We start from the raw sequence: 12,856 nt of genomic DNA on the forward strand, positions 1-12,856 counted from the left end.
CTCTGTGCCCCTCTCCCTTTGCCATTGTGTTTGACATTTCTGAGGCTGAGGTTTACAGCAGCAGGGCTGCAGACAGGAAATCTTATGACAATATAAAAAAGACATTCTGAAGGAAATGAGTGAGGTATTAAAACAGCCAGGTTTGGGAGCTTTTTGTTAGGTAGTTGCAATAAATTATTCTTTTGTGATACAGTCAAATGAAATATGTACACAGAATTCTTAGAACTTCCAAATATAAACAAATCATTATACTTTCCTTTAACTTAGAATGAAAAAGCTGTCAGGGTAGCTTTTGATGAGTACAATTGCACAATGCAACTACCAGACACTACTGAAGTTTCGTATACATTTTTACCTTATTTTACTAATTTGAAATTTTGACTCCTCTGTCACTTCCTGACAAATGGAAGCATTAAAAATAGGCTACATCTTACGTGTAGTTCTTCACTTTTCCTTTTTTTTTTTTCTGCAAGGGAACTGTACCATCTTTATGAATAACCTTTTTAGTACAGGAAATATTCTCAGTGCTCAGAGGTAACAAAGAGAGTGTCATTCCAGTAATTATGTGCTGTTTGCTGCAATTATAGCCTTCAACCTGTAATTCAATCTGTGTGGGCAGACCATACGTCCATGTGAAACTCCATTGGCTTAATGGGTTTTACACTGTTATAAAGACCAATTTGCATGTCTTAGATTATAAAGTCAGGCTAATGTGCATATCCCATAAGCATTTAAGGACACATTCCTAAACGGGCAAGCACAGAAATGGCACTAACATGAGTAATAAGTCTGTGTTTATCAGCTGCACATTTGCTCAGCAGCACTGAAATGTGGAGCTCATTGCCACAGGTTGTTGTGGAGGCAGAGAGGATAAATTAGGGTTAATTTCAGAGAGGGACAGTCCATCAGGACTCTAAAGCCTCGGAATCAGGCTTTAAAGGACATGTCTAGACAGAGTTATTTTGTGTTTGTCCTCTTTTGGAAATCCACTCTCCAGTCTTCACTGAATACCTTCAAGTTTCAGCTGCAGAGAAATGAAAATTATCAGCCTTTAGGAAGAAAACTGGGATACAGAAACTGAAAGCAGCTTGTGTAGGGAAGGGTAGAAAGACACAAAAATAATGAGATGGGGCAAATTCAAAGGATCTGAAATTGTAAATGAAGGAGCACAGTAGAAATGCAGTATTAGACTTGGTAGGGGTTGTCTTGTCTTTATGTCTTTTCATTGAAAGAGTACTAGAAAGGAAGTGTGGGAAGGGCTGGCTTTATAAGTGGTAGTCTATGTTCAATTTTCAAAATTACAACTTTTTTTTCTCCCAGAAGCCTCAAAAATTCCTTTGCTGAGTGCTTATCACCTGAAAAGAAAATAAGATTCTGCAACTTAGTGAGCACCTGGGCTGTATTGTTGAGCAGCTGTTTGAAATCAAAAGATGCTTAGTATTATTTGTAGTACTATTTGTACCTTCCCACTTGTTTTGAAGCTGTACTTATGAGGATGTGGTAAATAGCAAAGTTCATGTGTACTTACACTGTATATCCCAAAAAGCCAACATACACCTGCAAAATGGAAAAATGTTTATTGTTTAACAGGGCGGGAAGGAGCTGCTAAAATATTTAGCATTTTATTTGTTCTTGTGTAACAATGTGTTCTAAAGTAAAATGTGAATGACATCAGCCAAAACAGTTATTACAGAGCCTAGAGGCACAGTTCTGAGCTGGGAGATTGTACAGACCCCTGGACAGCTTGCTGGAGTCTGGCTGCAGACTGTCATCATGGGAAATTCCGGATCTGTCACATCATTTCTCACTCAGAAGAGGTGACCTGTGCTTGGTGAAATACCTGAGTCACTCTGTTTCTGCAGTCAGTCCCCAGCTCAGCCCTGCCAACAGCACCAGCACCACCAGCCACTGCTCCTCTTTGCCTCTTCTAAGCTGCTTTGCTTTGGCAGAATTTGCATTATTGGTAGGGTAGGAAGGAAAGTTAAGTTCAGAAATGGAACACTGTGTTTGAGAATGAAGAGCAAAGTAATAGCGGGGCTGGAAACAGAATCTCCGAATTCTGATCAAAGTCAGGTACTGAAAGGACTTAAACATCCTTTCATAAAAAAACAAAGCCCAAGACAAAGTTGGAAATGAAATGGCTTTCCATTGGTCTCATAACTTGCAGTTTAAATATCTTTAATTTTTTTTTTCTTAATCTTTTTTCTCTTGTTCCTTTTTACTTTATTTCCTTGGACCTTTCTGAAAAATGTAACAATTTTTAAGAGAAGCCTACAAGCTTTTTTAATCACATTCTGTTTTTAACAAAAGTAAAGAATGACCCAATTCTCTACTTTTCAGGATTAATAACTACCTTCTTGCTATTATATTTAAAGTATTAGCTCTGACACTTAATGGAGTGTTAGACACGAAGATGTGTCTGAAATGACTTAGATGAAATTCTTCCTCTTCCTGCCACCCACTGTTGATGCAGACGTTAATGTTTTTGGAAGCAAGAAGACAGGAAATACTTATGCTAAGCAGGAAAAGTAAGAAAAACACAATTTACTTTGAACACCTAAGAATCCATTCTTAAGCAGCAAATTTTTTCCAGTCCCATTCTAATTAATTTTGTTAAACATAACAGAAATACTTCTTCCTCTGCATGATATCACAAAACTGCTTGATTTCCTTTTGCTGATTTTTATGTCATTTTGGGAAAATAGGTTAGCTGTGGGATGCCAATACTGAAGTGCATAAGTGATCTGCTTTAGTCCCACAAATCTATTTGTACTAAAATTGGGAGCAAATAACTTAAACTGTGCCATGAAGAAAATATAATAAACTATTTTTATATGTTCACTTAAGCTTTCTTTTTCCTAATATAGTCTGATTTTTAGAATCTTATTTTATGAAGCAGAGGGTCCTATTATATGCAGCTCATTAAAACCTTTACACATCCCCTAAACCCTCTCATATTCAAAGTAATAATCTCAGAAGAAGGTAAGCAATTTTCATGGCCATGTTTGGCCTCTGAAGGTTTTATGAAGTGCAAGGAATGCACTAATTTACCTTAATCTTATAGAGTACATAAGCCCCTTTAAATTGGTCAGTAAAATAGGTTGGTGCAAAGTCCAAGATCAATAAGGGGGCCCATTAAAAACTATCAATCTCAGCTATGGGATGAGACAAAAAAATAATGCAGTTCCATCAGGATTTGGAAGCAACCTTCTGATTGCAGTGATATTCCTTTGCACTGGCAGTCCACAGCTCCCAGCCCTCATAAACACCCAGCAAGTGCAGCTGACAACTAAATTTTGCTTTCAGATTCTTGATGCAGGGAATTGGTGGCCAGCTGGAAGGTGCAGTGGTAGGGAGAGGACAGAGGTGCTGGTGAGCAGGGTGGGGCAGGGTATGGTAGAAGGAAGCCAGGAAGTTTCTAAGGGAAGGTGAAAGAAAAGTCGAAGTTTAAATATCCCCAGGAGTTATAATGATCCTAATGATTCATTAGCATCCAAGTCCTGCCCTTCTCCTCAACTGACATAAAATATTTGGGAACCAAAATATAAGAATTCTTTTTTTTTTATTTCATTATATTAATACCCTGATGTAACAGTACTGATGTTAGATGTGTTTATTTTTACATAATTTTACATTAAAGAGATAAAGTTGCAGATAAATTCAATCTCTTCCCTAAAGAGCTGATGGCCTGAAAGGGAACTTTCAGGAGCAAGGAGAAGGGATGGAGTGGTTTCCTAAAGCAGCCAGCAGAGCAGTGCAGGTGGAGCCCAGCCCCTCTGGCATCACCTGGGCTCACAGAGCCATGGGCAGTGCTGCTGCAGCAAGCCCAAGCAAGGCTGATGAAATGGCTTCCTAACGAGACAGGACATTTGATTAGAATTTATATAAAAGAGAAAAAAAAAAAAAACAGCCAAAAATCAGAGGATTGTACACTTGTATCTCTCTATCAGCTGCTGATTTCAAGCTCCACTGAGACTAAAGAAGGAACAAAGCTATTTCAAACAGCTGCTTTTCAAACAACTAAATTCATTTCCTGATCAGAGCTGAATTCTAAAGCTCTTAAAGCATCAACTTCCATCTGAAAACGAGGGTAGGAGCAGCCAAGAAATTAAATGATTTCCTACCAGACCATTTTTATTAGCAGTGTGCCTCCCCACTGGCAATACAACTCACGAGCCTGGAGCAATTCACTTTCAGTCTGTAATGGGTTCCTTCCCTGGCCTTCACTCAGAACAGCCAAGAGCAGAAGGAGCTTGTGCCTGACCTTTTCTCCTAATAGGAAAGAGATGAAGCTCCAGCAGTGGTTTCTTGCAGCAGTTTTACAGCGTGCTGCAGCAGCTCATTACATATGGCAGGCTGACCTACAGATCGAATAGGTCAGTGTTTCAGGCAGCCTGGCCTCAGCCTTCCAAAATGGCCCAGCAGCTCTCCTGTCATCTCTTGTTCTGCTTTGTTCCTGCTGCTGTAGCTCCATGCTTTGCTGCAGACACTCTGGGGTGTTCTCCTGTGGCTCCTTTCTCTGGCTTTCAGGTCTCCTGTGCAGTATTGGCACCCCAAAATCTCTCCTGTTGCTGGTTGTGCTTTCACCACCAGTTAGGGAAGATGTTCTTCCCTGCTCTTGGAGATGCTGGGCCACTCCTGTGGGAATAGTGATGCTGCAGGTCCATTCTGGGGAGGAAGGACAGGACCTCTGGAGCAGGCAAAGATCAAGAATTCACTTGGCTGCTTTGTTTGGGGCACTGCAGGGGGAGAGAGGAGGCATTTTTCAGTGTCAGACTGAAACCTTTGGGATTTCCTTCAGAATTTTAGTCTGCCTTGGTGGTACTCTTACCTTACCAAGCAGAGGTTTGGTGAAATCCTTGTGCTCATCTTTGGAGTACAATGTCTGCTGGAATAGCCTGATGGAATGAAGGTGGAGCTGGGAGATTCACACTGGCACCTCTAACCTGTTTGCTTATCAAAGAAGCTTCCAGGTTTCCTCAGCTACATTGCTCAAGTCTCTGGACTTTATGTTTTGGGGCCAAGAGGCCTGAGAGCAGAGGCTTTGTCTGTAAATTAAAACACCTCCTGTCTCAGGACCACCAGTGGGGGGTCTCTCTGCTGGAATAATGTCTGTCTGTACAGCAAGAACTTGTCCCAGTCTAGTGGGATAGCATTTTCAGAATGTTTTGATGAAATATCTGACATTCCTTCCCAAAGAGAAAAAAAGTAGAGAGTGGAAGTCATCAATTCCTTGAGCTGGAGCATGTAAGTATGAGTGAAGCAGCAAAGGGGGAGGAAAATATATTCAGTTTTATGAAAAATGTTTTTCTTTGTCTCATCTAGGGCACATCAGAACTCCATTATCTGGAATACTTTGGGATTTGTTTAGTGAATACAATGCAACTTGAGTATCCCAATTTCTGTGTCCTTGCCTCATGTCTGTGGCACAGGAAGAATGCAGGATATATTACATTGCTGTGACTGAAGCCTTTGGGCTAGCAGAGTTTCCAAGCCTCCATGCAGGCCCACGTTAGCAGAGAGTTATCACACTACACTGCTTTCTTTTTAAACAGGCCTAGTAGAAAATTGTCTCCAGCCAGCAAACACAAGTTAAGCACAGATGGGAACCTGGCCTGCAGCCACTTTATTGACCTGAAAGGAAGGTGCTTTTCAAAGCTTAACTGGAACTGTTTAAATAGCAACACTGTAAACAAGAAGAAACCTCTTTCTCCCCATGCCTCCCCTCCCTTAAAAATCAAGGCAATCCAATGTCCAAAGCTGTTAATGTTAAGAGGCAAAATAGGAAATTCAGGAGCTTTAGGGAGCATATGGTCAAACTTGTGTTCACATTTACAGCGTTTCCCATCTCTGCTTTTCTGATCAAATATGTAACTACAAGCACAGAGCTGACAGAAGTCAGATATTCAGCAAGTCTGTCACAGAAGCATTTCAGTCCCCACATCAGGCTGTAAGCAGATATTCAGCCTCTTGGCTTGTCTTTTCCATGTCTCTGCATGATGGAGATGAGTCCAGAAGCAGCAAGCAGTGATGAAAAGATCTAGAAGAAGTAAAGGAGACCAGCAAGGCAGATGTCTCCTGGCAGGATCTTCCTTACCCCAGTTCCTCACTCAGCTGCCTGCATTTCTTGTCACCAAATGCCCAGACAGATCTGGTCTGGGCTCCATCACTGGATAACTCCAAGACAGATCACTTACAGAAGTCTCAAATTCTTCCATTCCTTACACAGATTTGCACTACAGAAAATCTGCCCACCATGCAGGACCCTGAGACTGAGGAGAAACCAAGACCCAAACGTGTTTCAGTGGACTCCAAGTTTTCACACTGTCAATACCATACTTCTTGCTTCCCTATGCTGCTCTATATGTTGTATGTCATTCTGAGGCTTTCACACTTTTGAGAGAGGTGCCCAAGGTTGGTTACTGCTTTCCTACCACTGGGAATATCATAGTATTCTTCCAGTATTTTTCCAGCATACTTTGAATTTCTTCTTAACTCCCTCAAGCTGTGGGAGCCTGTGCAGATTTATCCAGTACTGGATGCACATCACTGGACATAGCAAATAGGGGATATCTGTCCATTGATAAGGCCTTTGTGCTGCCTAAATTATGACTTTTCTATAGAGGCTGAGAATATGTTTTATCTATCCAGAAAAAATAATACAGAAGGACTAAAATATGAAAGTAAAACATAAAATATTAGAAAGCCTAGAAATGTAGTGACTCACTTGACTCTGAATGTGACCTGGAAAAGAAAATGTTTCTTAACCATTCCTGCAGTAGGATAATTCATAACAAATACAATGACAGTATTTCTGCTTAGTTACATCCCTAAATATAAGAGAGCATATATGAAATGCAAGAGGATTCAACAGAGTTTATTTTCCATCTGATCTCTGGTAACCTAGTTAGGAACACTGTGCAGAAGCTGCACAGATCCAGAAAAAGAGCTTAGCACCTGAATCTGCATATGGTCAGACTGCAGGGCCTTCCCTAAAAATCCATTTAAAGTGCTAACAGTGTCCAGCTCCCTATTTTTGTGGGGGTTTTTTTATTTTTTTCATATATTTATAAAACATGCATTTCTTATATCTTAAGGGAGGATGGTGAACCAAGTGGCTGCTGCATCTAAAGAAAGGGAGGAAGTTTAGCTCCAAAGTCAGTGCAGGAAAACCTCCAGCTGTTTGATTTTGGAGGGTGGGAGACAGGGTCCCACAGACCCCATCTCCTGATGGTCCATGACGAGCTGTGATGGGGCAGGGCTTGGGCTGCAGGAGACTTCTGGGGAGAGTCAAAAAGGCACTTTTGACTGCTCATTCGAGATTTGGGGGATTGATATACTGAAAATAGTAGTCTGAATCTCACCAGCTCCGTAGGCTACATCTGAAAGCACAGGACTGAAGAGCATCCACTGCTGGATCCCTGCAGTGAGTCCTGCCAGAAATCAAGAGCCATCCAAGAGATCCAGGCAGATCTCAGTTCAGATGCACAGAGTCCTCACTGCTGTTTAAAAGTCATGCTAAAGACATTCTTTTGATAGTGAAAAAGCACTTTTACTGGGCATGACGTAATTCTGTGTGATCTTAAAGCTTTTACATCATCCGTCTTTAAATAAAAACACGCCTTATGGCAAAAAATAATGTTACAATGTAATTAGACTCTATAGTCTGGAAATAAGCCCTCATTTTAAAGGCACTATTACTGGAAAGCTATTTGCAGAGCAGATGTTTGGAGATATCTGCTGCGTTTCCATTTTGCCAGCTAACCTTACCCTGACAGTGCTGGTTGTAGACATCCAGACGTAAATCCTCCCTAAGCGACTCCTAATGCTACCAGCAAAACCATAAATTGCAGCTAATGCAGGGATGAGTCTGAAATGTTCCAGCAGTTTCTCAAAATGTTGCCTTTTCCTTTGCATTTAAACAGATCCTTATTGGTCTCTGCTCCTCCAGTCCCCCAGCCAAAAGTATTTGCTGTGCTTGTGTCTGTTTGGTTTATTCGGTTCAGGAGTTGTAATCAAATGTTTCACTTATACTTAGTGAGAGGGGTAAATAGTCCCTGTAGTTGTTCATTAAAACCTCCATGATGTATGCATCAATTACCAAACAGCTTGAACAAAACAGAGGTAAATTAACTTTCTGAAGCTTGCTGTCATAGCCAAAAGGAGTGTAAAGCATTAAAAGTGATTTCATGGCTTAAAGTTCATCCAAAGTACTATTAGCTTTAAGTCCAATTTTCAACTGTCAAGGGGAATATTTACAATAGTAATTTCAGATCATTATCTTAACATTTCAATGCAAATAGCCACAATTTAATTCATTATTACTCACATTACATCTTTATTTTGCCACCAACTGGTGGCTGACATTTCCCAAGCTACTAGGAAGAAATGCTAATTAGACTGGTGTGCACTCTTACCCTTTCTTAATTTCATCATGTTTGTTCTTCAGTGACATGAAGCATTTCCTTCCTTCTGGTCAACCATTGCTTTTTATCCCCTGCATCTCCTCAGTGGTACAGTCAGAAAATTGAAATAGAGATAAGGCAAGTGAAATAATTGCCTGCTTTCTGACTTTTTGGTAAAGTATCTAAGAATATTTGTGCTAGTGTGACAAAAATGACTTCTTTCCTTCAGCCCACCCACCCAACTTAATTTAGAAAATCTGAAGTGATCTCTGGAGTGGAATACTATATGCATTAATATGCAAATGAACTGCCAAGAAAGTTCAGATTTGCATTTAGACTGGACAAAGGGGAAGGAAATGGCTTTCTCATGCTGTTCCCTTGCATCACCACAATTTCACAAATTACTAATCCCAGAAATGATGCCAGAAGGGACTTTCTCACTGCATTTCATTCATGCTTAGATGAGTTTGATTCATCTCAGTGTGCCTGGCATTTTACAGTAAACCTGCAAATTTAAAGTGCAAGCAGGACCTCAGTGGCTTTGCTAAGAACCAAATGTGTTTGAAATAAACACAATTAGTAAACTTCAAATAAAATATATCCTCCTGCTAGGGACCAGAATAGTAACAGGTAGGAGGTAAGGTAATACTAGGAAAGTTTCCCTAAGAATTAACAATTATACCAGTGAGATCATCTTATCTCCATTAAAAATAATATTACTCAACCATAGTTATTTGGTACAAAAGAAAAAGATTTAGCAGATGAATCCCAAAATTATTGAGGGGAAAGAAAAAAGAAACCTATAAGGCAAAGCAGTAATCTAGTTTGCAGATGGATAGAGTTTAATCCTTCTCCTCCTGTTTTCCTATCTGAGGTTCAGTCAGCTCACAAAATGAGGAATCATTTCTGGGGTTAAAATTCAGGTGCCTGCAAATTAAAGAGTATTTTTAAGAAGATCATTTCCTGAAGACTTTCTGTATGTCTAATATTTGTTTTAATCAGGGGAGTGTTGGTTAATTTATATTTTTTTTGCCAAGTGAGTCAGTGTTTCTGTGTCTGTAAACAGACAAGCTTCCAGGAGCACAGGTGCCCCAACAGGCAGGTACTTTTCAAAAATAGGTATAATGTTGAAAAAGTACCTGCCTTGGGGCATCAACAAAGAGGAATTTCAAGATCAGTTTTATGTTTGCTTCTTAATCTTTCTGGGGGATTTTTTTTTTCTCCTCCCAGCTACTTTAGCAAAGTACTGTAAGTCATCACATTTCTGTTTGCCAACATTTATTTGCCCTTTGGTTTAAATGTGTACAGTGGGAGGGTAATAGGGCAGTGTCTTTTACTTCTGGGGATATATTTTGCTGTGTCTGTTTTTCAGATGCCTAGAAATGAAGTATTAATATTTTTTCGTTGGAGAAATGCAAGAACATTTTTCTATGTCAAAGAGACTTTCCCCTCCTCCCCCTTCATCCTGCCATCCTCCTCTGAACCTTCCCCTGTGGCTCTCTTTTGAGTGAAAAAGTGGGTATTTTATTACAATAATCTGTCCCTTCTAAGCCTTTCCCCTGTCCCCATATCAGGAGAGAGCAGGCAAGTACAACCTTCATGTTTTGGGGGTTTTTGACCATTCTGGTCACACAGCTGGTTAAACCCTTCCTGCCATGTCTGTGTAAGACTTTTTGTGCACACAAGTCCCCATTTCAGCCTCTTGCTTCTAACCAGCGGAAACTGAAATAAGCAGACTTATTTTTAGGACTCTGATTAAGTCCCATTGTCATCTGATGCCTAAACTGAAGAATTTTTGTACGTATCTCTAAAATCCACTGGACAAAGGAATGTGTTGAAAAGCTTTGCTGAAATGAGGACAGAGCAGCAGCCTGGGTGGGGCTGTTGGGGTTTGGTGGCCAAGCCCAGCCTGTCCCTTGTCCTCATGCTGGTTTACAGTGGGAAAGGGCAGGTGGGAGGCACTGATCACTGAGTCTATGTCCTTGCCCAAACCATCAGCATTCCATGTTTAACTCACCAGATATCCAGGGGGAGCAGGGCAAGACGAGCCCCCTGCTCCTGATTTCCCATCTGCTGGCACCTTGTGTGGCTGAGCTGAGGCCAGGCTCACTCAGTGCCCAGAAACCTGCAGTGTTCCCTGCTCTGGTGTTTCCACAGGTGCACAGTGAGCAGGAGCATGAATCCAGCTGTATCCCTACCTTGGGAATGGTTTTGGGGTGCATTGGGGTGTGGTTTTGGGGTATATGTAATCACAATGCCATATGATTTGGTTTTCCCGTGTTAATATTTCATTTCTTGATATTCTTCTGATTTATTTTGCATTTGATTTGAGGTTCTCTGTAGATTTCCCACTCTGTCTCACTGTTTGCTATTCCTAATATTCTCAACCATCCTTTTCCCTCATTTTTATACCAGGGGACTGTTTGTTCCCCTCTCTCTTTTAGTTTTCTTTTGCTTCCTGATGAAGAATGGAGATTTTTTTCTGCACCACAAGCCAGCCTGTTTTGCTTAAAAACTTTTGAGGCCACTGGAGTGATGTTAGAGAAGCCACAGAAGGTACATGACATTTTCAACACTTTAAGAAAGAGCAAAGGACACAAATATATCCCAAGCACTTACATGCTTGTACCTTACTAGCACCCCATCACTGTTAGGCTCTTTAACCTCTCTGGTGACCTTTTCTGTTCCCCTTTGGAATGGGGCCTTGCAGTGTCTGGGCTCTAAGCTTGTTCACACCATTAATTAAAGGGAATTAAGTAAAAGTGCAAGTGCATGTTAATCATTTTGAAAATTTGGTTTTGATATCATCAGTTGTGGCAGAGAGTTTGTAGGGTTGGGTTAGAGATCTAAGAAACTGTTAAAGAAGTGCAATGGTCTGTACCAGATATGAGGCTTGTGAGACAATCCCCTGTGACTTCCCTTCTCCAATTTAATCCATCTTCACTTCATATTTTCCAGAAATTTGCCTTGATTTTCCATCTAGACACCAATATCAAAATAATAACTATCAAAATAATAGTCTTCATGCAGATCAAAGAAACAAAGCTAGTTGTCAGCTCCTCGTTCACTTCTGAATTGTTTATGTGGAGTTTGAGGGGTTTTTTTTAATACATCTCAAAATTCCCAGGGAATTTTAGGTGCATGTCTAAAACCTTCTATCACTCTGGTTCCATTCTCCAGTTTCCCACCCATGCCACCAAGGACAAGCATTTCACTGCAGTTTCCTGACTCTTTCAGATTGTTTTGCCAAACTCTCAACATTTCAGGAACCAACAAGAAAAAAAAAAGCAACAAACACTTGAGTAGGAACTTGGGAGCTTTCATTAAATCTCCTCTCTGTGTTTAGAAATGCTGGAAATCAGATTTATAATGAGAATCTTCAGCCTCAACCCAATTTTGGTTGCTGTAACTGCAACTGTATTCTACAAATTAGTGCAGGCAATGTCCCAGTGACAGGTGGAAAGCTCTTTGGAAGCAATGGGTGGAAGCAGCTTTTCTCTCAGGAAGAGGAGCACTCTGAGCATTGCTACCAGCAGAGCCAAGGCTGGCATCCTCTTGCACCAGCCACAGGGAAAAAGCTCAGGCTGACTAATGACCAAATAAACCAGGAAAAGAAGCTTTTTTCCAGAAAAATTATCTGAGTAACAAGGTAGCACAAACAAAGGGCAAATGTGGAGGTTTGTAGGTGGGTTAAAAGCTCTGAAATTAGCACATATTTTCCAAACTTTGTCCTTTGCTTTCCATGTAAATTGGGTCATTTCTGCCACCTTCTTCCCAGCAAAAATTGACATTCACATTGATCCTTTCCCTTCCTCTGTTTCTTCCCTGCCAACTGGGGTCCATCCACCCATTTTAGAGGGACTGTGTTGATCCTAAAAATAAAATTGACATCAACTTGAAGCCTAAATTCCAGGTGCAATTGCAGCTCTCTGAGAGGAAGGCCAGGTCCCTGGATATGCACAGGACCATCCTGCACAGCAGAGACTTTGTGGCAGTTAAAGGCCACAAACATAATATTTGTGTCTCACACCCTCACAGCACCTCAGAACCTTCCTTGGCACCCTGCAGTTGGCACACAAAGTGTAAATAAATCTCGACAAGGGCCCAGATCTCTGTCTGTGTTGGGAGGATGTCTCTGGCCAAGGTGAGTTCTGTGGTGTCTTTTTCGTGTCTTCCCCTCCCAACTCCTTCTGAACCTCCAAGGAAAAAAATACTTTATGTTTTCACTTGTTGTTCAGAGAATCACAGAATGGTTTGGGTTGGGAGGGATCTCAAAGCCCATCCATTCCACCCCAGCCATGGCAGGGACAGCTCCCAGTGTCCCAGGTGCTCCAGCCCCAATGTCCAGCCTGGCCTTGGGCACTGCCAGGGATCCAGGGGCAGCCCCAGCTGCTCTGGGCACCCTGTGCCAGGGCCTGCCCACCCTGCCAGGGAACAATTCCTGCCCAAGA

Source organism: Poecile atricapillus, chromosome 10 (genome assembly GCF_030490865.1).
Source record: "Poecile atricapillus isolate bPoeAtr1 chromosome 10, bPoeAtr1.hap1, whole genome shotgun sequence".
Lineage (NCBI taxonomy): Eukaryota > Metazoa > Chordata > Aves > Passeriformes > Paridae > Poecile > Poecile atricapillus.